The sequence below is a fragment of the Falco peregrinus genome, chromosome 2 (genome assembly GCF_023634155.1).
Source record: "Falco peregrinus isolate bFalPer1 chromosome 2, bFalPer1.pri, whole genome shotgun sequence".
Classification (NCBI taxonomy): domain Eukaryota; kingdom Metazoa; phylum Chordata; class Aves; order Falconiformes; family Falconidae; genus Falco; species Falco peregrinus.
Window position 1 is genome coordinate 82,756,440 of NC_073722.1, and position 24,726 is coordinate 82,781,165.

Below are 24,726 nucleotides of genomic sequence, written 5' to 3' on the forward strand. Positions count from 1 at the left end.
TTTTATTAGCTTCATCACACCCAAAATCAAAGAAGAGCTCACTGAAATACAGAAGACCAGGAAAATTATGCCCTTTTTTCCTTCACACACACACACACACACACCCCCCAAGTACAACAATTTGTCAAGTTTCTGTCTTTGCAAATTACAGCATCACTGTCAGAACTCTGTTTCTTCTAAGGACCAAATTGCCCTCCCCACAACACGAAAGATACCACCAGCTAATTTGCGCCAGCGTGTCCTACACTCTCTTGTCCCTCCCTTTTTCTCCAGGCTCCATGGAGACTGAAGAAGTGTCCATGAAACTACAAAGGAAGCAAGAGCTGCATGGCAGACACACAGAAACCTACTAAGACCCAACACACACACATCCACCCATACTCAACAGCAACTCCTACAGGTTATGCAGACAAAGAGGGGTCCTCACTTCTGCTTCCACCCTTTTCACAACGAAAATTATTTCTTCACCGAATTCCCAGGTGCAGACGGAGCCAAAAGGGCTATGCTAATACAATTCTCCAAAAAAACAAGGCATTGACAAGTAAAATCAAACTGAAGGAATACAAATTGCTACAGAATCCCAGGCTTTGAATCCAGACTCTGCAATATCCACATAGTTTGAGGAAAATTCTTTTTCTCTTTCAGATATCTTAAACAACAATGCAGAACGCAATCTCTCTAACAATTACTTGCTCAACCTAAATTGTTAGTTCTGTGCAGAACAGAACTAAAACCAATACAATGATCTGAGTTGACCTCTAGTGTTGCAATCGTGATTAAAATCTGCTGGGTCTAATACAGATAAATTACCACAGGAAATAATTTCTGACAAAATACATCACAAAATGATACAGCAAAGCTGAGGCCAAAAGAGTTACTAATGATTCATATAATAGTAGGAGCAACTAATGTTAGAAATTTTCAAGGATTACTGTTTTCAGAAACAGTACAAAACATAAAAAGACCCTTGCATATGAAAGAAATTTAATATAATCAAAGCTCTGTGTATATTCAGTATGCAAAGCAAAATGTCACTCAAGGGCTGATTTTTTTCTTCTCTAATGCCACATTTTGAAGGATATATTTTCTAGAGATATAAAGGTAAAAGAAAATCAGATCAGGTGGGAAAAGAACAGTGAAGTTACAGAAGAAGGTATTTCAATTGTTTTGAAATTATATGAAACCATTTTGTCATTTAAATGAGAAAGATGCTTCCTTTGCTAGATATTATTTTCACACATGGTGTAAAATTACCTTGGTAATACTGACTTCACAATTTTTAAGCTTACCAACTCACCTACTATTTGTCCTAATTCATGTTGTTTACAGAGTTTCTTCCATTTCATAAAAATATTGAATTAAAAATTACTTATATCCTTTCAATGAACAGATGTGTTTTTACTCCCCTGAACAGACAGTGAGAAACTCAGGATCTCCAACTTACACATAGTCATTTCAGTGGTATTTAAAAAAATGGCTTTATAACTCTTTTAAACTGTACAATATTAGGAATTCCATGGTCTCTCTCAGTAATAATCAATGGTTAAATCTTTCCCAAGCACTGCAGAAATTGACAGTAATAGAAGTTGAGCAGGTTTAAATAGCTCCAGTGACTACACAGGATGCTCACAATTTTAACTGATTCCAGAACTGAGGCCTCAAATAATTTTATATTTCCCACTTTGATAAAGCAAAGCCATATTATTTTAGAAAGCTCTTTAATAGTGTACATTAACTTATGAACTTATAACTCACCCTTTGATCCCTCGCCAAGATATGCAAATGTCTTTCATAAGTGCTTTATATGCTAATCTAAGTGTTTGACCTTGTCATAATGCAATTTTTTAATCATTTCTCTTAGAGTTATCACCTTTTCTCAAAACTGTTTTCATTTTATAAAGCTGAAAGAATTATTAAACAGCTCCCAAACCCATCATTTTCTATTTTACAAAGACAGAGCATTACATAGATTTTGTGTCAGCCTTGCAGTTTACCTCTTTGAATATAAATATACTCATTATCTATTAGTGTTATTGGAAAAAACTTAACATAGACATCAATTTTTATTTCAAAAGAAAGCAGAGATTCTTCAACATGTTTTCCAACACAGATAACACAGAAAGTGAAATAATTTTATTTTACTTTTATACATTGTTTAGTAAAGCAGAATACTTTTTTTTTAAAGACAGAAGCCAGTTCTTTTCAGTAAATGAAAATAATGTTAAAAACTAGGTATAATAACCAGAAGATCCTGTCAAGTCTTACATTCTTGTAGTTGTTAAACAGAAATCTAATAAGTCCCTAATAATAAGCAAAGTGCAATAATCAGATTTGGTTACTGTCACTTAAATGTAGGTCCTATTTATCAGTGTGTTTTGTATTTGCAAAATTGCAAGGTTGGATATTGGTTTAACTTTTTTAATGATTACAGCTTCTCGCTACACAACAGACACAAAGTTATTAATTCAGAGCCTATTTTGTTTAATTTGATGTTTTTTGTTACCTGCATTTGATAGTCCAATTACAGACTATAGTTCTCATCACAAAGCATGTTGGGTCCTATGATTTATAAAAAAAATTACTGAGTGGAGAAAAATAACTGAAACATAAAAAAGAAATTAAAAAATAAGTGAAAATAAATGAAACAAATAGCTAATAATCACTTCTACAGCCCAAAGAGGACAAATAGTGACAATATTTTGAGTAATATTACTATCAGAAACGCTGCTCCTACAAGATTTACTATTTTATGTTGAGTATAATTACAGAACAGTTTTCACTTGACAATAGCTGATTTTCCTATTGGCTCAAAAGACTGTCTGCCACGAAAAATGTTCTTTTGCCATTAAAAAAGTAGATTGATATTCCACTCATCACATTCAGAACCCTGCAGACAAAGCAATTCTCACGCAATCTATCAGTCTCATTGCTCTGCAAGCGCAAGTTGCACTGCTGCTGCCCATGCTCCCAGCTTTCTTCCTTCACATGGGATCAGTCACAGTGTCTGCTTGAAAATGAAGACAGGAAACAAGGAAGACAAGCCCATTTATTGGTATCACAGTAATCGATACCTGAAAGAAAGATTTCCATTTTCTCCCTTTAATATCATCATCATACATGTCTGCTGTGTCAATCACTTGACTTCAAGAGCCAGCAGGCAGCCTAAAACATTTATTTGAGTACTTAAAATGTTAATTTGCACTCTTCAAAACTTTATATTCAACTCTTTAGGTAGGCTTATAGTAGAAGATATCAATTAATAATCAAATCAAAAAGAACATGCCTTTTTCCCTTCTGAATATTAAGTATATAAGATAATTAAAGAAACGCTATTTCTGCAAAGCAACTGATATAGTGTAGGAGTTAAAATAATGTACAGCTCGACCATTTAAGCTTTTCATTCTTTCTGTATTTGCTCATTTTGCCAGAAAAACTCATCCATTTGTTTACTTTTTTAAAAAGATCCGTTTCATGTAGTAAATTAATACCTTATCTACTGGAAGACATTCTCATATTCATATACCAATGCTGAAATTACTGCATGGTGATGGTACACTCATGAGCAGCATTCCTAACATTCTGGAAAACACATCATCCTAGATGGTGCAACTCCCTTCAGGAGAAGAAACAAACCGACTCCAAAAAACCACCAAACACCACCCAACAACAAAAAAAATCCTTTTACATTGTTTTTTATATAGTCATATGATGTATCTGATCAACCCTTCCTTTTTACTCTAGAAATCCAGTACTATCCTCTATTCATCTTCCTCCAAAGATTTTAGTACTGCTTTTAATACCTTTTTGTTTTTTCTTACGAGTTAAATAAAGGGATTTGGCCTTTTTTTTGCCAGAAAGGTTATTCCCCACCCCCACCCCCCCCAACCCAAGGAAACATCTTTGGATTTGTCTTCACTTATCTTGTTATCCTAAGGCAGATGTTTCCAAATCTGCCTCCTCTGTTCTGTGAGAAATCAGAATACACAATACAGCTACAAGATTCAAATTACATTTAAATAAAGTGACAAACAGTGATAAAATTTGTACAAGTTCTGCATGATTGAAGATTCCTTTTTCCAGTGCTTTATGTACGCTACAAATGAACTGTATATTCAAAAATCAACGCAAGATATTCTCCTAAGTCTTTTTCCTATGAATTTTTATGGAATTATTAACACAAATTATTCTTTTTATTATTATTTTCTCCCCCACAAACACCAATGATTGAAAAATTCTCAATCAACTTTCAAGTTGTTATGAATATTTATATGCTTTTACCATATATTACATATTATAACACTAATCACATCTTTAACTTAAGCTTAAAACTGAGATTGTGTAGCCAGAGCAGGTAATATTTGGAAGTGCCTACTGACTGCAGCATGATCTTAGATCTGCTTTATTTTCAGGTCATGGAATAAGAGTCCAAGATCATCTTATTTAAACTCTGTAGTAAATTCAGCTTTTTACAACAAGAAAGAGGGTTTTAAGTGTTGAGTGTTATACATTATTATGACACAGCAGTCAGTGAAAGAATAAAATGGTAAACACTAAACCCCTGAGGAAATAACGTTTTAGCCTCCTCTTAGGATTTTTATTTCACATTTGTTAATTCTCTTAGACAAATATATTTGCCATTCTTGACTTTATAAGGTCAGCCCAATCTGTTTTAAAAAAAAACTTCCAATTTCTTTAAAATCTGCTTCACTTGTCAGCACTAGAAGTCGTCAAATGTATTCTGGTATGACCAGGACACTTATCAGTGAAGATGTGTAAAGAAGTAAGTCTTTACAAAATCAAACTAATGCTTTTCAGACTGAAGTGGACTGGAGTAGGGAGAAGAAAAATAAGCTGCTTTTTTTTTTTTTTTTTAAACTTAAAATGAGCAAATATAGTTCAGAAATAGTACCATTACATATCAGAATGGTTACTCATACTTTCCTACAATGTTGTGATACCAAGGCAGACAAATGAGACAACGATGTCATAAATTTTAATAAGATCATCTTTTGTTATTTTGAATAACATTGATAATTTCTGTATCCTCACTGTTCATCAGGAATATGAAATGTATGTACTAATATTGTCTCAGTCCTGTAATACCACTTCCCACACAGAAGCACTTGTAAGAATAAAGGCTGCTGGCGAGGACTGTGAACATATATTTTCCATTTACACAAAACTTATATGAAGCTGTCTTCACATCTCACAATTTATATTCAGTAACTAATTTACCACCCCACTCATTTCCAAATTGTGTATTTAAAAATGCCTCTACAGCTTTTGCAAGAGCTGACCTACAACAACTACAAAACAAAGAACGTTTTTTCCCCACTTTCATAATACAAACATTGGTACATGCACTTTTTGCAAACAAGATTTAATATTAATAATAAATTCTAGTTTTTGAACTTGGTTATTTCTGGACTTGCTAAAGGAACTGAAATTCTTTTCTTGAATCTTTTACCCCTTCTTAAGAAAGGCTTAAAACAATAATAGAGGCCTAATGGTCTGGTCAGCATTGCTGCTAAATTCATGTATATGTTATTGAACTTACTTTTACTACACAGCTTTGTGTGAAAAGAATATCAACAGCACCAAAGATGTAAGAATCACCATCACACTCACAGACCAAAGCTTAGCTCTCAATGAAAAATGCTACAGTTAATGATAATTAAATAAATCACAGCAATGTATCATCACAAGGAGCTTGCTGACCACATTCAAAGAGTTTGGCTGACCATCCTCCTGCACAGTAGACCTTGTGGTCATGAATTTATTGCAAACCTCAAAGCACACTTGGACACTTCTCAAGCATTTGGACTTGAGATATCACCATCACCGATGAAAATCAGGTGTAAACAACTGAATACAATATACAAATAAATCCGCACATCTAGTGATGAAGGATAAGGCCCTTTAAGTACTTTTATGATCTTGACTTCCATTTCACTGGGTTCATTCTAGAAAAAATTTATTATGGTCACAGACATTATTTTTTTGGTTGCTGGCTTTTTTTTTTTTTCCTATTTGCAAGGCTTTTCAGGAGGGTTTGGGGTCATTTGCAGTTGTGTTCAGTTCTATTAAAAAGAAGACCAAACCACATGTGTCTTGCTCAGCCAAATCTACATAAGCAGGTATGATTGCATGTTTCTTCTGATTTTACTGTTATCAACATGTGCTGTCCACATGGTATTTGAGCTACATACACACCTGTCCAAAAGAAAGCTTAAAATAAATATATACTGAATAAACAATCATATGGCATTATTTTTTTATAGTTCATGATTAATGTATGTATGTCTCATACGATATATAAAAACTTGTTGATAAGTATAGCAACATACACTGTTCAAAGAAAGTACAGGGAAAAAAATGGTACAACACTATTTACAGAAGACTACGTCATGTCTGACTGAACTGATACCAATTCTGCTGTCATCACTTCCTTTGTAACAAGAACAGGCTTTGCATACGACACGAGGAAACGGGTATATTATGAAGTTAGAAGGTACCCTTAGACTTTTTAATTTGGATTCTTCTGTGAAATCCTAACACATCTTTGGTACTTTGGGAAGCCTGTTAAAAAACTTCTGTCTCCAAATAAGTATTCGGACAGAAACCGCACTGCCACCTTCTTCAGTTCCATTGCAAACAAGTAGAGGTGATGTCCCTGTTGTCTTTCACGATCGGATGTTTTCGGCTATTCTTGTGGCTCTTTTCTGAATACCATCTAACTCTCAATATTCTTCCTGAATTATGGGCATTCAAATGGCACAGTACTGTGGGAGCAGTTCCACAAGAATAGCTAGAGATATTACAACTGTTCTACACCTAACTCAAGGTTACATTGGTTGTATTTACGAGTATGTTCCACAGACCCTGCAAGATTGTTCAAAGGAGCTTTGGACATTGCATTCCAAATGCCTTAAAAGATCCAGCCCAGTGCCTGCTCCATACTATCAACATTACTCCCATGCTGTCTAGTGACTGTAAAGCATGGAGGAATAGAAAGCACAACATTTGCATGTGCCTCCTAAGCCACATTTTATCATCCAGGGCTGGAGGCTGACTACTGCATCCGCCCACTACCTAGTAGTCTTTAAGGTCATAGCCAACTCAATGCCACCTGTAGCACTTTAAGCACTGTTTCACATATAACAAGGTTATTATGCTGGTCCTAAAGTCCTTCACGGAGTGTTGGGGTGGGGATGGAATCAAATGCACAGCTGCTTTCCCTTGAGTAGGAGCTCTAAAGCACCCAGGTGCTACAACACTACAACATGACACATTAGTGTAGCAATTTATTACTATAGATTTTTACTAGTGTTCACAAATCCCTAACTCATTCCAATAATGTATTTGACACTATCATTTCAGATCCAAATGGCATACTACAGGTTTATTTCAGTAGTTTTTCAACATGGTGGTTTGTCACTGATATAGCATGCTTATTTTCACATTTTGATACATAAAATGTATATTGAGATATACAACATTCTGATATAGCATGCTTCTTTCTTATCTTCATATTTTGATACATAAAATGTATATTGAGGTATACACACATGGATGCACATGTATTGCATATCCACTTCAGTTCTGTGGTCTTGATTCCTGACTGCACAGCTCATGATAATTTTTGCAATTAGAAGCAGTACACACACTATCTCTGTTCATCTACCTTGCTTAAATTAGCAAGTCAGTCACTTAGAATGAGCAAAGCAAAAGTTGACTCTTCTCCATCACATCCCATGTTTAACTGAGAAAATCATGAAAACTACACATGAAAGCACATTAGAACAAATACAGTATAGTTGATCTTAATGCATGCAGCTTGTACAAACTTTCTCTTTCTGTTCCCTTGCCAGAAACTACCAAAAAAAATCCTGTTGCCTTTTTCTTTCCCTTCATTCATGAAGAGAAGATGAAGCATGTATTTTAATAATTGTTCAACTGGCAAACTGATTTGCTGCACCACTTATCTTTGAATGTTTTACTGCATTGATATATTTGCATATGTTTTATTGTTTTTAATTATATAAGCTTTCATTTTAGCACTTCAACAGAAAAAAGGGTACGGAACAATATAACTTCCAGAAGTATCCTAAAATCAGCATGTTCCAATTTGAGTCTCTTGCCTCCGAATTAAAAAAAAACCAACAAATTCTATTGCATTCACTACAGTTGCTATTTGTTTCTGCTCTTCCACCTTATTTATAATGATGACATTTCCACCATCATCATGTCTTTGCTCACACCAACTAAATAAGACATGGGGTGAAGAACAGACACTAGTCCATTTTTTAGAGGGCAAAATTTACCTAACGCTGTCCTCTAACACTACATACAGCAGTGTCTTTCAAGCTTAGTAGCTTGTTTTCCTATTATATGTATGTAACATGGAACTATTTTGAGTCAAAATTGTGAAATTCAAGGAGAGACATAAGGAAAATATTTGCCTTTCCAGATTGTATTTAGCAAATCCAAGCTCCTCATTATACCTGTGAGGAGAAATAAGGCACTTTTACAAAGAATACAGACTATTCATGTTCAGGTATCTGAGTAACCCTTAATTGCATAAGTGAACCAGGGTTCCTTCAGAGTCTTTTTATGGCACACAGCTTTGCAGCCATACATTTTAATAAATGTTCTTTGCTCTGTATCACAGCTTTACAGCGAGCATCGCTTCCCCACACGCCTTGCCATTTTGGCTTTCATTCTACAGTACTTAACTCCATCTATCAGCGTGTTCCTCTACATGGCTGATGCTGCTCCCACCACAGCTTAACTTCCTAAACCTGCCAGTTTTAATTTACTGTTGTCCCCAACTCCTGAAGTACTGTTTCGCTTAAACAGTAAAATATTATTTTTACATCAATCTTTTATATTACAGGTACTGTGCAATATAATTCTATTTACCCTGGACACCTGTTTTAGTTAAACAGTTTTGAACAAGTCTAGATCAAGAATAATTCTGCTAAAGAAGAAAACCATGTAAAAGATGGAAACAAGCCTCTATCTACTGTCTAGTGCTGAAGAGCAATAGGGCTTGAAATGGGCCAGCTGTCTTGATAATTCTAGTGCCAGTATTACTTGCTCTTTATTCTATAGCCAAAACATATTATCTTCCTAAAATCATCTCAAAAGCATCACAGTACCAAGTCTGTAGTTACAGAATCTAAGGCACAGCACATACTTGGACAGATAACTGTCTTATGCTGTGGTGCTAAGGATTACAAGTAATCTCTATACTGTATGTAAATTAAAAATGACACAGTATTAACTTGAACTGGTTTTGCTGCTGTGATGACGCTAATTCACTTGTGACAAAGGCCGCAATGCTTTTAGATGATGGCGCTAATCAGGTGTTAGAAGAGCATGTGCAAGCTGCAAACAATATTGCTTTAAGGCTCATGAGTTTTTGAGAGAATGAAGTATACATGTATCAGTGCCGCACAGAAGTACAGTTCTGTATTCTGGCACTGCTTAACAGCTATGGCATTTCTAGGAAAACAGAATCCCTTTAGATCACTGAGCCAGCTGTCAGCTTACCATACTGCAATCCTCCAAGTGCTCTTTAGATAGATGGACGAGCACATGTCAGCACCACTTCTCACACTCCCAGAGGGAGGGGTCAAAAAGAAAGAAAGAAACAAACGAGACAGAAAAGATTTCAACTTGGTATTATCTTTTCTGTCAGTATCATACCTTCTGAATTTATGAATGGTGTCTGATAACATGAGAAAATGGGAAGATAAAACTGGTAAGCTGACACCCAGGTCTGCTGATAAAAAAATACATAGCAACAAGTGTATTGTAAGATGACAGACAAGCAAAAATGGGTGGTTAAACTATTCATGGAGTTTCATCTGCTGGGTTATACTACATTATTCTCTTGATGTTCTTGTACAGTAAAAAAATCCTCAAGATTTTTTTTTCCTTCTGTTTATTACTAAAGACAGGCTAAATTTCTCAGAGGTCAGGAAAGTTTCTCCTTAAATCTCAGATATCTAATTCATCTCAGTCTGCCCGCACAACGAAATCCAGGCACATGCAGAGCAAGCCCCAAGCATCATAAAGTACCACTTCTGTCACACATTCGCTGTCCAACAGGCTTGCACACTGTGGTCAGCCATATTGCCAAACATGCAGTCCCTGAACAAATATCAAAATTTATGCTGACAAACTTCAGAGGAGAGGGGAAAAGTGATAAATATCAAACCCAATTCAAAACACTGCAACAACTAAACTTACTGAAAGAAACTAACACTTGCATAGAATTCATTTTGGCCCTATACTGCTTGTGTTTGTCCTTATTCTTTGAAATGTAATCCTATTTTGCAACAACACTGATGTTCTCCAAAAGCTAGTTTTAATTTATAATACTCTTTTTTCCTCTCTGATCAAATCCAAGGATCTTCAACAGTAAGGCTCATATAAGGGGGAAAAAAAAATATTCCATTCATACTCAGGAAATAAATTAGCACTTTTTATGTACTGTACATGTTGAATTTTACAGCTTGAGAAGGTTACAATTAAAATTAATTCATAGTTAGTTTTATTTATTGGCCTGCTTTTCTCACAGATACATTAAACCCACAGAGACAGATAGGAATATTGTATTGGAATAAATCAAACAGTTTAAAAAAAAAAACCTTGCTATTTTCATTAGCATCTATAAACGAAGCTATTTTTAAAACAAAGTATTATTTGTGCTGTTTCATGAGGCAAGAAAATTAAATAATATTAAAAGTGTGAGGTTTTCTTGGCTGCTAATTCACACATATAAATAAAATAGATCATTTTAAAGATAAAAATTTGATATAAAACTGAGATATCCATGATAATATATCTGTGCCAGGATATGAAAGAGACGAAATTGTAAATAAGACTGTCAAAAAAAGTTTTACTAACTTCTGTAATGTTGTCTCACGTTATTTAGGCTAGAATGATGGAAGTTCTCTTTTGTATGTCATCATTATATTCCCCTTTAGGTCTCAAAAAAAAAAAAAAAGACGTCAACTTGATTCTACAAAATAACTTGGTAGCCAAAAAGCTAGATACAACTTGTTCTTCTGTCATTAGGGAAGTCACTAAGGTTCCTATTTTAATTTGATCTTTTTTTCTATTAATGTACATAAGCATCCTCAGCCTAGCCTCTTCCCTCCTTTTTCCTTCTTCCTAATTACCCTAACGTGGGTTCCATAAAATGGTACCTACAGGATAATACATAATCTATCCCTTCTCCATTCAAGCTCTCATAAAGTGTCTCTTTCCAGGGTTTACTTCAGGTTTGCAGGCACGACTGCATAAACATTAAGCCACACTGAGTGAAAACATCAAGTACTTTGAAAGAGCAAAGTAGTACATAAAAATGGAGAAGAGTCATTTGATGAGAGAGAACAGTAAAAAAAAAAAAAAACTACAAGAAAAATGTCAAGGGATCAAATCCTAAAGAAACAAAAAGATACTATAAAAGGTAAAATAGCAATAATAAATATGTATATGATGGTAACACAGAATTGTGGTCCAGCTTTTAGGGTTTTGTTTAAACACTTAAAAAATTATTTCCAACTGTTCAGAAAAACTGAAAAATAAGATACTTGAGGCCTTAGCTTTTGCTCTGCTCTGTTGCTCCTAGAAAGACTCCATCTTCATACAACAGGGGCGCTTCCTGTGCCCCAGCTAGGCACCCCTGGTATCTGCACACCAAAATGTAACATTTATCATAATCTCAAGTCATGCCTCTGCAAAACGACAAATTCATCACTCTTAGCCTCAGAGTTGAACATATTCCCAAATAATTTGCTTTAAAAGACCAACCACAAATCCAGCTTTTAAAGTCCCAAAATTGTAATGTAGTTGAGTAACAAAAGGGACATGGTTTCACGGGGGACAGAAAAAAGTAATCTATTGAGAGATAACATAAATGGAAACAGATATTTTCTGCCCCTACCGTGGGGCACAAAAAGCATTTCACAATTTGCTTCGGAAGCATGTGTTTGCACAAAAGCATGATTTTTTTTGCTTTTAAAATTCCTAAGAGTAGACAGTGTTACTTCTTCCAGTGGTATTTTTCCCTCTGTAGTTCACAATTTAGTTCAATATTTTTTATTTTTTTTTATTGCAGTCTTTACAGGTCCAAGTACATATAAACAACTGTATCTTTTGGTATCTGAGTCGCTTTGTTAAGAAAATTGTGGTGTCTAATTGGACTAGTCCCAGTGTGCTGGCCAAATACAGCACCTCCTTTTAAGCAGTAGTTGTGCTAAAAACTTAACAAGAAAGTGACCACAGGCAAAACTTAGACCTCTGACAAGAACAGGTTTTGCCACATGTCAGAAAAACTAGTTATCCTACCTATATGCTAGCTTAGAGGATGCTTCTAGCTCTCCACACACATTTCTAAACCTTCCTTTTAACCACAGTGCTGACCAAAAGCTCTGTTGCAGTAGTGTCATGTCAAAACGAAACAGGTTCCTGAAATACCATTTGGATTTGCTGCCTTGTACTCTCCCTGTTCCTTCATTATTAGAGGGTAAATGAAATTCAGCAATGACTTCAGAAATACAATCCTGTCATATCTTCCTTACTAAGTTAGCTTTAATCTAAGTGCCCATTTTTCAGTGTCTTTTTACCCAGAAGACTCTGTAGTTCTTTGATAATATTTTTAACAGCTCTGCAGTGTTTCTGTTTCTGCCATGTTGTTTATCATGGTGGCCAGAGATAACAGGGCTAACACAAATAAATTGTGATACTTCACTCATGAAAATATTTCTTAACACAGGCTATTCTCTTTACAAATCTCAATGTTTTGTTTGCTTTTGTAACTACTGCATCTGCATACCTTTTCCAAGTTCTTCATAATGGCACTTTGTGCTCACTTCTCAGTAGAACATACAGACAATATTCAATCTAACATGCATTACCTTATTTTACATTTTGAGTATAGGAGAGGGGAATTGGAGCATGACAAAAGTCTTGCAGTGTAGGTAAAACAAACCCTCCAGCATTTGTACTTCGAAGTACGTGGCTGCATTATGCCAGCATACTTCTAGAATATGAAAGGAAATTCCGTTTTACAGAAGCCTCAAATCTGTGAGATACAGGGCTGAAGTCACCCTCGAAGCGTTGTTATTGTTAGTAACCTACAAAAGAGAATTTTATGGACAGAAGGGTGGAAAGTACATGGGTCTCTGTCTCCAGACAGAGTAATGAACAAGGGCACAGCAAGCCTTCAGATCCTACTTCATAACATGGAAGTTTGCTTTATGACATTTACAAGCAAGGGATTTAATTCTGATCCAGATCATCTTGGCTGTGCATTCACACCTTGTACAGGCTCCAGCAGCATGCCCCAAAGATGAAAAATCAATAATTCATATCCTCAGGACATGTTTCCTGTAGCCGTGTGTTTATTGTGCTACTCCCCAGCTTAAATGTCCTCTCAGATAATCTTTCCCCTTACTTGCCTCTTCCTCGCACAAATTACTTTGGGATTGGAGAGGAGACGTTTGGTGTTGTCTTTAAAAAGAAAGCCCAACAGCAAAAGCTTAGAACATGACTAGTGTTGAATTTAGAGATCCAAACATCAAATTATCTTTCACAAGTATGCAAATCTTGGTACTACAAACACTCATTGGAAAAGAATGCGCAAGTGGTGAAAGCAAAGTCAAGGGGAACTCATTCCTCAAAACTTTCAAATTTTTCATAAATATTTATATGCCCAGATCTTCAGTTGATCCAGAAATTAAGTAAACCCTGAATTACAATAAAGTTAACTATTTTCAATTCTGACATATATGACACTGACAAGAAAAAGCCCAGCTAGGTATATTCCTCAGTGAAACATCTTTTTCAGTGGCATTACTTCTAAAATTCCAATGGTTGTATTTTACAACTTTTTTTTACTTTAGTCTCTGCATTAAAATAATCTAAAATAAAAAAGTTAAGGTAGAAAGAATAATAATTAGAAAGCAGAATACACAAATGATGTCACCGTGTATAGTCATGCTTGAAAACATGAAGAATTAAATTACCTTAAATCACAGGAAAAAAATTAAGTGTTCATTACTGTATATTCTCTAAGATGGTAACTTCGGATGGCTTGATCCATAGATGCTACAAGCTAGTTCAGCAGTCAGTTACTCTCTGTTCCTATAGACAGTGGAGAAAAGTTGCCCTGACGAGAGGACAGAATTGAGACTTTTTTCTGTATTGCTTTATGGAACAGGCTTGGAATTGAAAGTCTATGTCTATTGGTAAAGTATTTATAGCATAACTATTAACCTACTGCTATTATAACTGCAACATCAGGTAACAGTCAATCTCTAAAATTATGATATATTCTGTATTCTGTGCACTTTACAGTCCTATAAAAACAACACCCTACTACTATAAAATGCTTATATAAATGTTACCCCCAAAATTTTACCTGCCCTTGGACATTCAAACAGATCACTGAAGGTCTTTAACTTAAAGAAATCTCCCTCAAAGGAACTGAACCAGAGCATGCTGGAGTCATGGCTACTGTGAGTGCAGGTTTCCTTGGGTACAACTTCTTTTCCTCACGCAGAAATTTTGTCTAGACAGAACCTGAGCATTTGCCTGAGATTTCCGGACACAGAATCTACAGTGCCGTGCATCTTGCAAATAGTCTGCCAATAAACCCAAAGCATTCCTGAAACAACTGCACAAATATTGCCTGAATTAAGGTAGTGGATCCCAGATTCAGGAAACTTTAAATTCAGCCTTAACAGTACTCTTGTTATAAAAATTATTATTATTGTCATCATCATTATTATTACTACTACTACTACCACCACCACTACTAATACAGAAGTTGCAGATGGCTTTAGGAAAAGTATTTGTATGGCATAAGTGTTCTAATATTTAGGTTAAACCATAAAATAGCAAAAAAAAGTATTATTTGTTTTAGGAAACAAGGATCTGATATAGAATATATAGTAGTCTGTGGAAGAAGCCATACCTGTAATTAAAATATTACTGTTCTCGTGTGGCAGACTACAGCATTTTATATAGTGAACTTGCTTTTGACAATCTGGACACATAAAAATGGATTTGGTGTTTGATTTTAAATGAAAAAGAAATACAAAAATACTACCAGACACAAAAACCCCTTCTATAACTGACCATGTAACAAAGATGAACATTTAATGATTCCTGACATGCCTTTACTGTCACACAAGTATGCTATTTGCTTGCCAATAGCAGTAGCACAGTTTACTGTAAAGTACCAATATATGTGCATACTTCACTCTACGATAACAAACTTCTCCAGCTGCTACAATTTATGTACTTTTCACCATTGGAGACCTCAAATGTATTGTCTTACACAAATGGAAATTACTAGACTGATTTCTGTTCCCTGAACACTACTCCTACTCAACTTCACACACTTAACAGTTTTCTCACCACTGGTACATAAGCAAAACAACAGATGTATTTAAGCCTATAAACACAACCTATGAAGCAAGACCTTCATATAAAAAGAAATGCATTAAAATTGATGCTAGCTAGTAATAAAAACATCTAATTATAATGAGATCCAAATTTTAAAACCTGTAAAAGAACCCCTCACATACAAGTTTTGTTATTTCAGTAACACTGAAAGACACACACAAAAAAAACCCCAAAACATACAACCCACCAACAAATTCCAAATTAAGCACTAATTGATTACAAATGTTTGCATCACCTATTTTACAATTGATAACATATTCCAATAAAGTATGCTGAAAACTGATACTGACAACTAATTTTTAAAGCACTACAAAAAAAACCCTGCAAGGTTTACTTTAGACAGGTATTTGTAAGAAGGGGTATTGAACTGTTCCTGAACACATTTTGCATAATTTTTCTGGTAAAGGAATATTCAAAGATTTTAGTCTTATTATTTTGGATTATTTCAATGCTTATATAATAGTCCACAGTTAATTTTATTGCTATGGACTAAAAACATAACTTTATAGTTAAGGACAGATAATTCATTTATAAAGCACCATCTTCATCATTCTTAATTTTGTTATCAAAAAGGAAATCTTTTTAAGTAGCAGATTCTAAAGAATACTGTGAGAGAAAATACTGTTTTAAAACAACAACAACAAAATAAAAGCTCACAAATCATGTTTTATTAATGGGACCGTACATTAACACCCTCCAGGGTTAGTCAAAAGTTGTACACTCTAATAGGAACGCTTTCCTAGATCAGACGCTGCATTTCTTAATTCTTTCCTTTATTCTAGTTTTGAACAGAAGTGTCCTAACTTACTGCCTTTGGGGAGGTCGTACAACTGAGTGTGCCTTCAATCTCTGTCAGCAAGACTGACAGAAATATAGCAAGCGGAGATCCATGTTCCTAGGGGGAAAAAAAAAAATTAAAAAAAAAAATCCCAGTCCTAATTTATAATTTCATTGCAGAAGTGGAAAGTAGGACACTCATGATCACTGAAAAACCCATCATGCCAACCAATTATCCAGTGTACTCTTTTCCTCTACAGGCCACTCAGAATCAGAACAAGATTACTGGAGCCAGTAAAACATGAATGAGACCAGAAGTTACTAAATTAACTGAAGTACATCTGCATTAGTCTAGAGTAGGACTCCATATTTTCCTTTAAACATAGGTGTATCATGGATTTTGAATGGGAAAAATATAGTGGAAAATACCTGTTCTACTAATAAATAGAATACGGAAGTTCTGTTTAGGTCCTCTTTAAGGTTGCTTTGATCTCCTACAAAACATATATTACATGCCAAGGGAAAAAAAAACAACACACACACACAAAACAAAACACACCACACCCGAAAAAAACCCCGTAATATATTTTCAATTCCTACAGACACAGTTGCAGGTAGGGGTGGTGTTCATTTTTTTTTTCTCTAAGCATGGTAATTTTTGAGTTTTGAAGTTTGGCTGCAAAACCTATAAATGTTGTATAGCTAAGTCACAACCTTAATAAATAGTAAGGCTGACATGGACAACATTGGTAACTGCAACATACATTGTTGCAGCCTACGTATGTATCTTCTGCTAGTGCTACCATTCCATTAGAGGATCCTGCTTCCCTCTTGCTGTGTATCTGTAAATCCCACTAAAACAAACGCAACAAGCACATGCACACCAAGGAAAGCATAAGCCTTGACAACATATGCAAATGTATGATTCATGGTGTAGGTCACCTTTTTTCCTTCCTAATGCAATGAAACAGCCAGTAAAAAAGAAGCTTCACTTTTTCCCTTTAATAAATTAAATTACACAGCATATAAATATCTCCAAAATTTTCATATTTTCACCTCTTTTAAGCACATAACATTTTAAATCATTTTCTCAGCAAGTTCAATGAAACTATGGCTAAGCAAATTTCTTTTTCAGTGCTTTGTAGAGTGTAAGTACGATCACAATGGCATAGTTATACAATAATTGGACTAATCAAAGCTATATAATGTTAGTATTGTGGATGAAGTGAAGTTGCTCATTAGCCTATTACAAAAGAATTACTGTAAATTCAGCCTACGTGCAGCATCACTTCCTGTGCAAACACACACAGACAATACAACAAGCTTGAAACACTGCCAGGCTGGCAGACTGGCAGCACAAATTATGCAAAGAACCAGAAAGCCTTCAGTAGATTCAATAGAGCTTGGAGCATAAGAGTGATTAAGTGTTTCTCTGTACAACTACAAATCACAGTAATGAATCAGACTACAATTTCCAATAAGGGACTTAACTGCACCAGCTGGCCTTCTTCAGCAGCATTATAATGTGAAACGATGACATCCTGAAGAGCGGTGTTTGCAACTTTCACACAATCTCCCCAAAGCAAATCCTTTGTTTTGCATCAGTTTTTTGGAAACCTTTTTTTTGAAATAATACTAAAATGCTGCAACACCTGAAGATAAAGAAAAGCTACAAAGCTATACTGTTCTTTGTTCTCTGCTTCGTTTCCTTTTTTCTAATCAAATGAGAGCAAGGCTCTATTTGACTCTAATCAAATAAAGCATCTTCCACATGAGTTCTAACAAATCTCTTTCAAAACTGCTCAGATTACTTAATACAACTACAGAACTGCAATTACAGCTTTTCTTTTTTTGTTTTAAAATAAAAAAACTTAGTGGTAGCAAGTCTAAATAGAAAACCCTCTTTCATTTATTGTAAAATGAGAGTGACAGTAAAATACCTCAAATTCCGAAGTATGATGTTTTGGAAATCCAGGATATGTGTGTCCATTGTGATATGAACAGAAAAACACATATACAAGTGTAACTATTTACTTATATGCATGTGCACATGTATGTGCGTGCGCACATTTTTCTTATCAAACGAGCCTCTCACATACTTGGACTTGGTCACTTGATATGCCTGGGGACATCATCTCAGCCATGCAGTACCACAGAATGGAAACAGAAGAGGTTTCCATTTGTTTTGCAGTGGAATCACTGTTCAGAGTTCGACAGCACTTGAAATTTGCTCTGGGATTCTGTCACATCATTGTAAAAGGAAAAGGTTAATCCATCTCACGCTTCAGGGCCCAACACTCATCACTTCAAAGCTGAGATGGAATGTGTTCCTCATGTTATAATACTAAAGTGAACGCACCCAGGGAAGAACTCCTGATAATCTAGTTTCTATAAAAAAAATATTTAGTCTGGTTTTCTGCATTCTTTGAAAGCACTGTAAGAGGGCAGGGGTCCAAGGAATGACAATGGACTAGATGATCAACGATTTGAACCAAATCAGCACTTGGAAGTGTCATTTATCTCAAAAGCCTAAAGGCAGTTGTAACAAGATGAAGTGCTAGGACAAAATCTTTCAAACTATCCAACTACCCTATACTTTAGTAAATTAGATTAAGTGATATAACATTTTTACCACTATCAGCTTCTGTGAGTCTATAATAAAGTGATGTTCTTTAACATGCTTTAATAGTGAAATCGTGGTAACTTGAAGACTGCGCCCACAGACAGAAATATTAGAAAATTTTTTGTTAATCCCTAAAAGTCCTACTTCACACAAGCTTAGGGACAGGGAAGAATTCTCACTAAACCTACCTTAATTTTCATAGGACTTTTAAGAAACATCAGAGGAAATATTTTACCCAGGTAGCACCCACTATTATTTGCTTAATTCTTAAAACAATCAATTCTTTGTCAGTAGGCTCTCTATACTGCTCACCTCCCATGCAGCTTCGCATTTTATAGAGGTGCAGCCTGCACACTTCTCTGGAATCTGCCTTGTGGTTCTCCAATACAAAAAGAGCAATCATAACTTTTTGTTCCTTTGTTTTAAGTTAGTTAGATGCTTACTTCTTATGACTCTCTATCCACGAGTAGTGAATTCTTCTCATTCTCTGGTTCATAATCATGATCTGTAAGTGAAATGCTTTTACCACAATTAAGTCACGTCTCCTACCTTAACCTTACTTTAACAAAATGGGTTAATTATTTTAGAATTGCTAGTATCATCAGAATCTATTGCTTAGTTAATATTTACTGGGAATCGGTTACTCGTAACAAAGATAAAAAAAGCTGCGTGCCCCTATGACAAGGCAATTCTATTCCTCTTATGAACACCTTCCCTATGTCATTAAAATTACCTAAGTATAGGAAATGTTTGAAGAGGATGAGAAAATCCAACAGAAAGAAAAAGGAAGTTCAAGGTTTTTACACAAGTAATAAGAGGTCCTTATACAAGTTATCACATTCAGTCTTAAAACATTTCCATTCCATCTTAACACACTGTGGATATGACATGGCTGACACAAGTGCAATCTGTTTCTCCTCTAGAAGGGAACTGTCATGTTGTTCTGCACATTCTAGATAAACAAACCCATAGAAAGCATAGCAGGAGCTTCACAACGGGGACAGAGGGCATTATGTATGGTGGGGAACTCATGAAAGACACAGATCTACATTTACCTAGTATAATTGCACATGCATTTAGTGCACTGAATAATGCATCCACGCACTGATTGATTTAATGCATCCAATCAATTTTATGCAATACATTTATTTTACTTATGGAACATAAGTTTTATCATATTCCACTAGGGTCAAAAAGTAAGTACAAGGTTAGTCACTAGGTTCTAATATACCAGATACACTCAGATGTACTTGGAACATGATTTCTGGCCCAACACTCTTCCCATCTCCTCATTTTCAGAACTTATACACAAAACACATTTCTAAATATTACTGGGCAAGTCATCACTTCACCAGTTTCTTACAGTAAGCAGTCAAATCTTGGAATGGACTGTGTAATACCTGGGTCTCAACTGAATTAATCTCACTTGTAGATTGCCTCCTGCAGCAGGTTTGAGATAAAAGCAAAGAGAAGCGTTTGAAGCACATAGGTGCTTTCCCCTTCCCTCGCCTCACCTTTCCTTCACCTTTAAGCATTAGGCTTAAATATTTTTGTTCTGACAAACATGCAGTACCAAAAAAGAATTCCAGTAGAAGTAATCCAACTGAAGCCACAGGCGCTATCCCATGTTTGCTATTATGCTTACATTAAAATTGTCTGCTGGGTGGCAACACTGCCCCATTTTTTCAAGTTTTCTAGACTCATCCTCTTCACCTACAGGTAACCTACTTGCTTAAACTTCACCAATACACTGGTTAGTACAGTAGCCTATGATTCACAGCATGTTACTCTTAAAGCAAATTACATGATATGTCTCTTCATATTAGAATTGTCTATTTCAAGCCTAAGATAAAGTTAGCATTATTAATCAGGATCTGCAAATCTACAATAACTCGTTGCTGGACTATTCAACTTTTGTGAGCCTGGTTACCAGCTTTCCATGGCCTTAATGAGCTCATATGTGTTGCGATGTCACCACAAATTCTTTCTTTGCTCAAAGTGGCAACCACAAGTATATTAAGACTTAAGGATTTCTCTTATATCACCTGCTGTTCTGCATATACAAAGAGCACACATTCCATTGCAGGTATTCCAAAATATCCATTACCACCTACAACTTTCCTCCTTTTACTCATCCCTTTTTATTTACTGTCCAATTCTCTTCTGGCTGCACATTCACATAACTTTTCCTTTTCCCCAAGCTCACAGGGGTGAACTCATAGTTCCCAGAGATCCTCAGCACCACAGATTCTAATAATTATATCTCCTGAAAGTGGTTGAAAACTAAAACAAGTAGATAAATTTCTATTAGCATGATATCTTGCTTGTCAACATAGCATTCACCTCACTGTATCACAGTGTCAGCAGTACTGTATTCCAATATTCTACAAGTTGTATTTAACTGCACAAGGTATACTCCAAAGCATTCCATATTAGTGCATGTACAGACACTTTACTGGGTTTTCTTTCCCCCATAAAGCATATCACTTAACCAACAAAGATAAACTGGAAAGCACAGAGGAATGTTAAAGCACCATTTAGGTAAAAGGGAAAGTTACTGTCAATCCTCAGAGGTTCAAAGAACCAATGAAAAATTCTGTTTTACACCAGACTTGGAATTTTTCATTTTATCATGCATTCTAGTGCAGGCAGCTATACCCTTCCCACAGCAATCCACATGGAAGTATCTGGATAAATAACATTAATATATATCTTATGTGTTTTCCCCTTTTAAAGTATTTCCTCTTCTTTTCACAGCACACAGCTAAGAGCAGTGTCCAATGCAGTTATAGCCAGCAGAGATGCAAATGCAATTACCTGCTACCAGCAAAAACCTGTCCCCTCTAACCATGCCCCCATACTTTCTAAAGCTCTGGTACTCCAGACTGCTCTCATGACCAATGATACACAGAATTTCACCTTGTTATCAAATACTGTTCAGTCTTTCCAAGACAGTACTTAAAGGAGGCCCTTGCATCAGGATGCTGTGGCACCACAGAAGCGTGCTAGAAGACAACATGCCATCGTGGCAGTCTCCCAGAAAAGGAACTGAGCATTGCGTAGTGCCTCCAGACTAAGGGGAAACCATGATCTCTGCTGCCATGGAAACTGAAGAAATAGCAAAACCATAGGCTTGCCTGACCCACAACACCATCAAAAGGACAGTAACATGCAGTAGCTGGTTTTGAAACCATGCAAAGGCAAGCACAGTGCAGCAAGAGCATAGTGCTGAAGTCCCAAAGTTAATACAAATGTTCATACTTCTGAAAGCACGGGTAGAATCACCACATCAGCAGAGTGCACTCTCAAGTTAATTAATCCTGTTGGGATCATGTCATATTGTGTCACTAACAGCACTGCAGATGGCTGGGGTATCCACCCATCCCATGCTTCATTGTGTGGTACTGAGGTTCCCTCTAATCCATACAGGGCTACAACAGCTTGGAAACTGCACTCTACAGATAAGAACAGGACAGCTTAGAATGAACAACAGAGCATCCCAGGCCCTGGTGGTTTTTTTTCTGCAAGTCCATTTCTAACAAAACAACAAAAGAAATTACTAATGTGATTTCTCCATTTGAGACAATTACTAACCTTCGCTGATTAGCAACCTCTCTGTCTATGCTATTACCTCAAAGAGTGACATAATTTATGTACAGAAATTTATGAACAAGTTAATAGGGCTGCTTGGAAATGCTGCTTACAACAGAAGAGAATTTAACTGTAAATCTGAGAATTTCAACATGACACTACAGAATAATCTATTCAGATACAACGCTGTCTCATGTTTCTTGTGCTAGGGTAGCTCAAAGGTGCCCATAAAACATTTAATTTGCCTTGGAGGTATGCAGAATCTCCTGTCCTCTGTGTCTCTCTTGAGGATAGTCTTTGCCACTGCATCAGTTCACATGCTCAAAACTACTTTTCCTGTGCATTAATCTTGGCAATAATCTCTGGAACATTTATGGATCTATACTGCAAACATGGCCAAATGGAAATCTATGGGTAAGTTCTTTATGAAGAGTTTCCAGTAATCCAGGAAAAAGGTCTCAACCGTTTTTCCAGAAGACATCCCCAACTGTCTTTCCTTTTTAAAAAAAATAAATGTTCAAATTATCCAATCTTTGAACACCACCACATGCACACAAACACAGATGACGCGGAAAGGGAAAATTACTCGGATGAAATTTTGTAAAGATTTATTCTCAATAGATTGAATACTCCCAACTGATATATCAGAAATGGATACAGGTAAATAACACAGACAGTCAATGATACAACTTTTCTCATCTAATTTTTACCGAGACTTATAAATGAGTGGACAAGCCCTCTGGGAACTTGGAAAAACAGATGGCTCTGTTGAAAATCAATATGCAAATTGTAGATACCAGTGAAGGAATAAAATCTTGAGCTGAAGAAATTCATAGTGGGAAAAAGACCAGCAGTCATGACTGCTTGTGAATATTCTATTCATACCCTTATCCCACCACACTACAGAAAGGTCAGAGACTGCATGAAGAAAACCTCTAGAAAGAAAGCACAAAACAGCTGATTCCTCCTTGAACCTGGTAACCTGGGGGATCCGGGAGATCTAAGCTTGGGAAGTCCCCGTCCTGGCTCAGGACACGTAGGTAGGGAACTGCTTCATGGAGCTTACCAGGCTACACTTGCAGTGCTTATTATAACCACCAAATTGCTGGCATTCCAAAGTTTCCCATTATGAGATTGTATTATATTCAGACAGGCTTTGCCTCTTAAAATACTACCTTTCTAAAAGGGTGCCAGGGACTGTGGGAGGAATAATACAGGTATTGAAGGCAGATGTCAACACGTTTATTAACTCAGCCACTGCATGCAGCTTCGTCTATACAGCTGCACGTATACTTAACTTGGAAATACCATTTTTTCACTGTTTTCAATAGCATGTGTAATACCTCTCAGAAATTTCAAATTATTGCAGTCTTTTCACAGCTGACACTGACATACTCCCCTGACAGTTCACATGCAGTTGAAATAAGGCTACCTAGCTTTTGTCTGATAATTCTAGCACCTTATATAGTTATCAAACCAAAATGTCTAGCTCTACAGAGATTGTTTGATATAAACAGTTTAGCTTTACAAGCAACGTAGAGCTTTTTTGTTAATTAACTGCAGCTTCAGATCAAGAATAGTTTGAGCTTTTCTTTTCACTATGTACTACCTTGCTTGTTTAAAAAGCTACAGATGGGTGCATTTAACATAACCAGACAATCAAGAACAACATTCTATATATAATTCGTAAAACTGTACTGGCTCTCTAAAAAGCTTGAAATGATCCTCTTACATCAGATAAGAAAGTCTCTTCATTTCCTTAGCTTTTTTCAGCCCCTATTGAGCAAAACACTTGAACACACACTTCAATCAAGTTATTGAAGTTTAAACCTTCTACTACGCTGTTTCCCACAATGAAGTGCAAAAAAAAAATTAACAATCCCAAGTCAAATATGCAACTTGACTCCATCTCCTCAGCAAACAATAATCTTGTTACTCAACTAAGTGTACAGTTCAGGCCCCTACATATTCACTTTCTGCCCTAGATAAAGCCGCACAAGAACATTAATATTTGCCACTGTTAAGACCTACATAAATAGAGCATCTGGAACTGTTCTCCAAAAAAAAAAAAAAAAGGTAAGCATAAAAAACCATCTTCATTTGGATGCTGGAATAACTTTATCATACATTTTTTACTTATATTTAACCAGTCCAGAATGCAAAGAAAACTAGAATGCATAAAGAAAACAAAAAAAAGAAAGGGGGTGGGGGAGATGTGTAGAAATACACATAAAACCCAACTTACACTA

General features: G+C 35.8%; 1 protein-coding gene across 2 annotated transcripts in view; it reads right to left on the bottom strand.

The window, feature by feature from the left end:
- The window catches only part of SPOCK3 (SPARC (osteonectin), cwcv and kazal like domains proteoglycan 3), a 213,172-nt gene that overhangs the window by 84,995 nt on the left and 103,451 nt on the right, over positions 1 to 24,726 (bottom strand). The window lies entirely within an intron of this gene.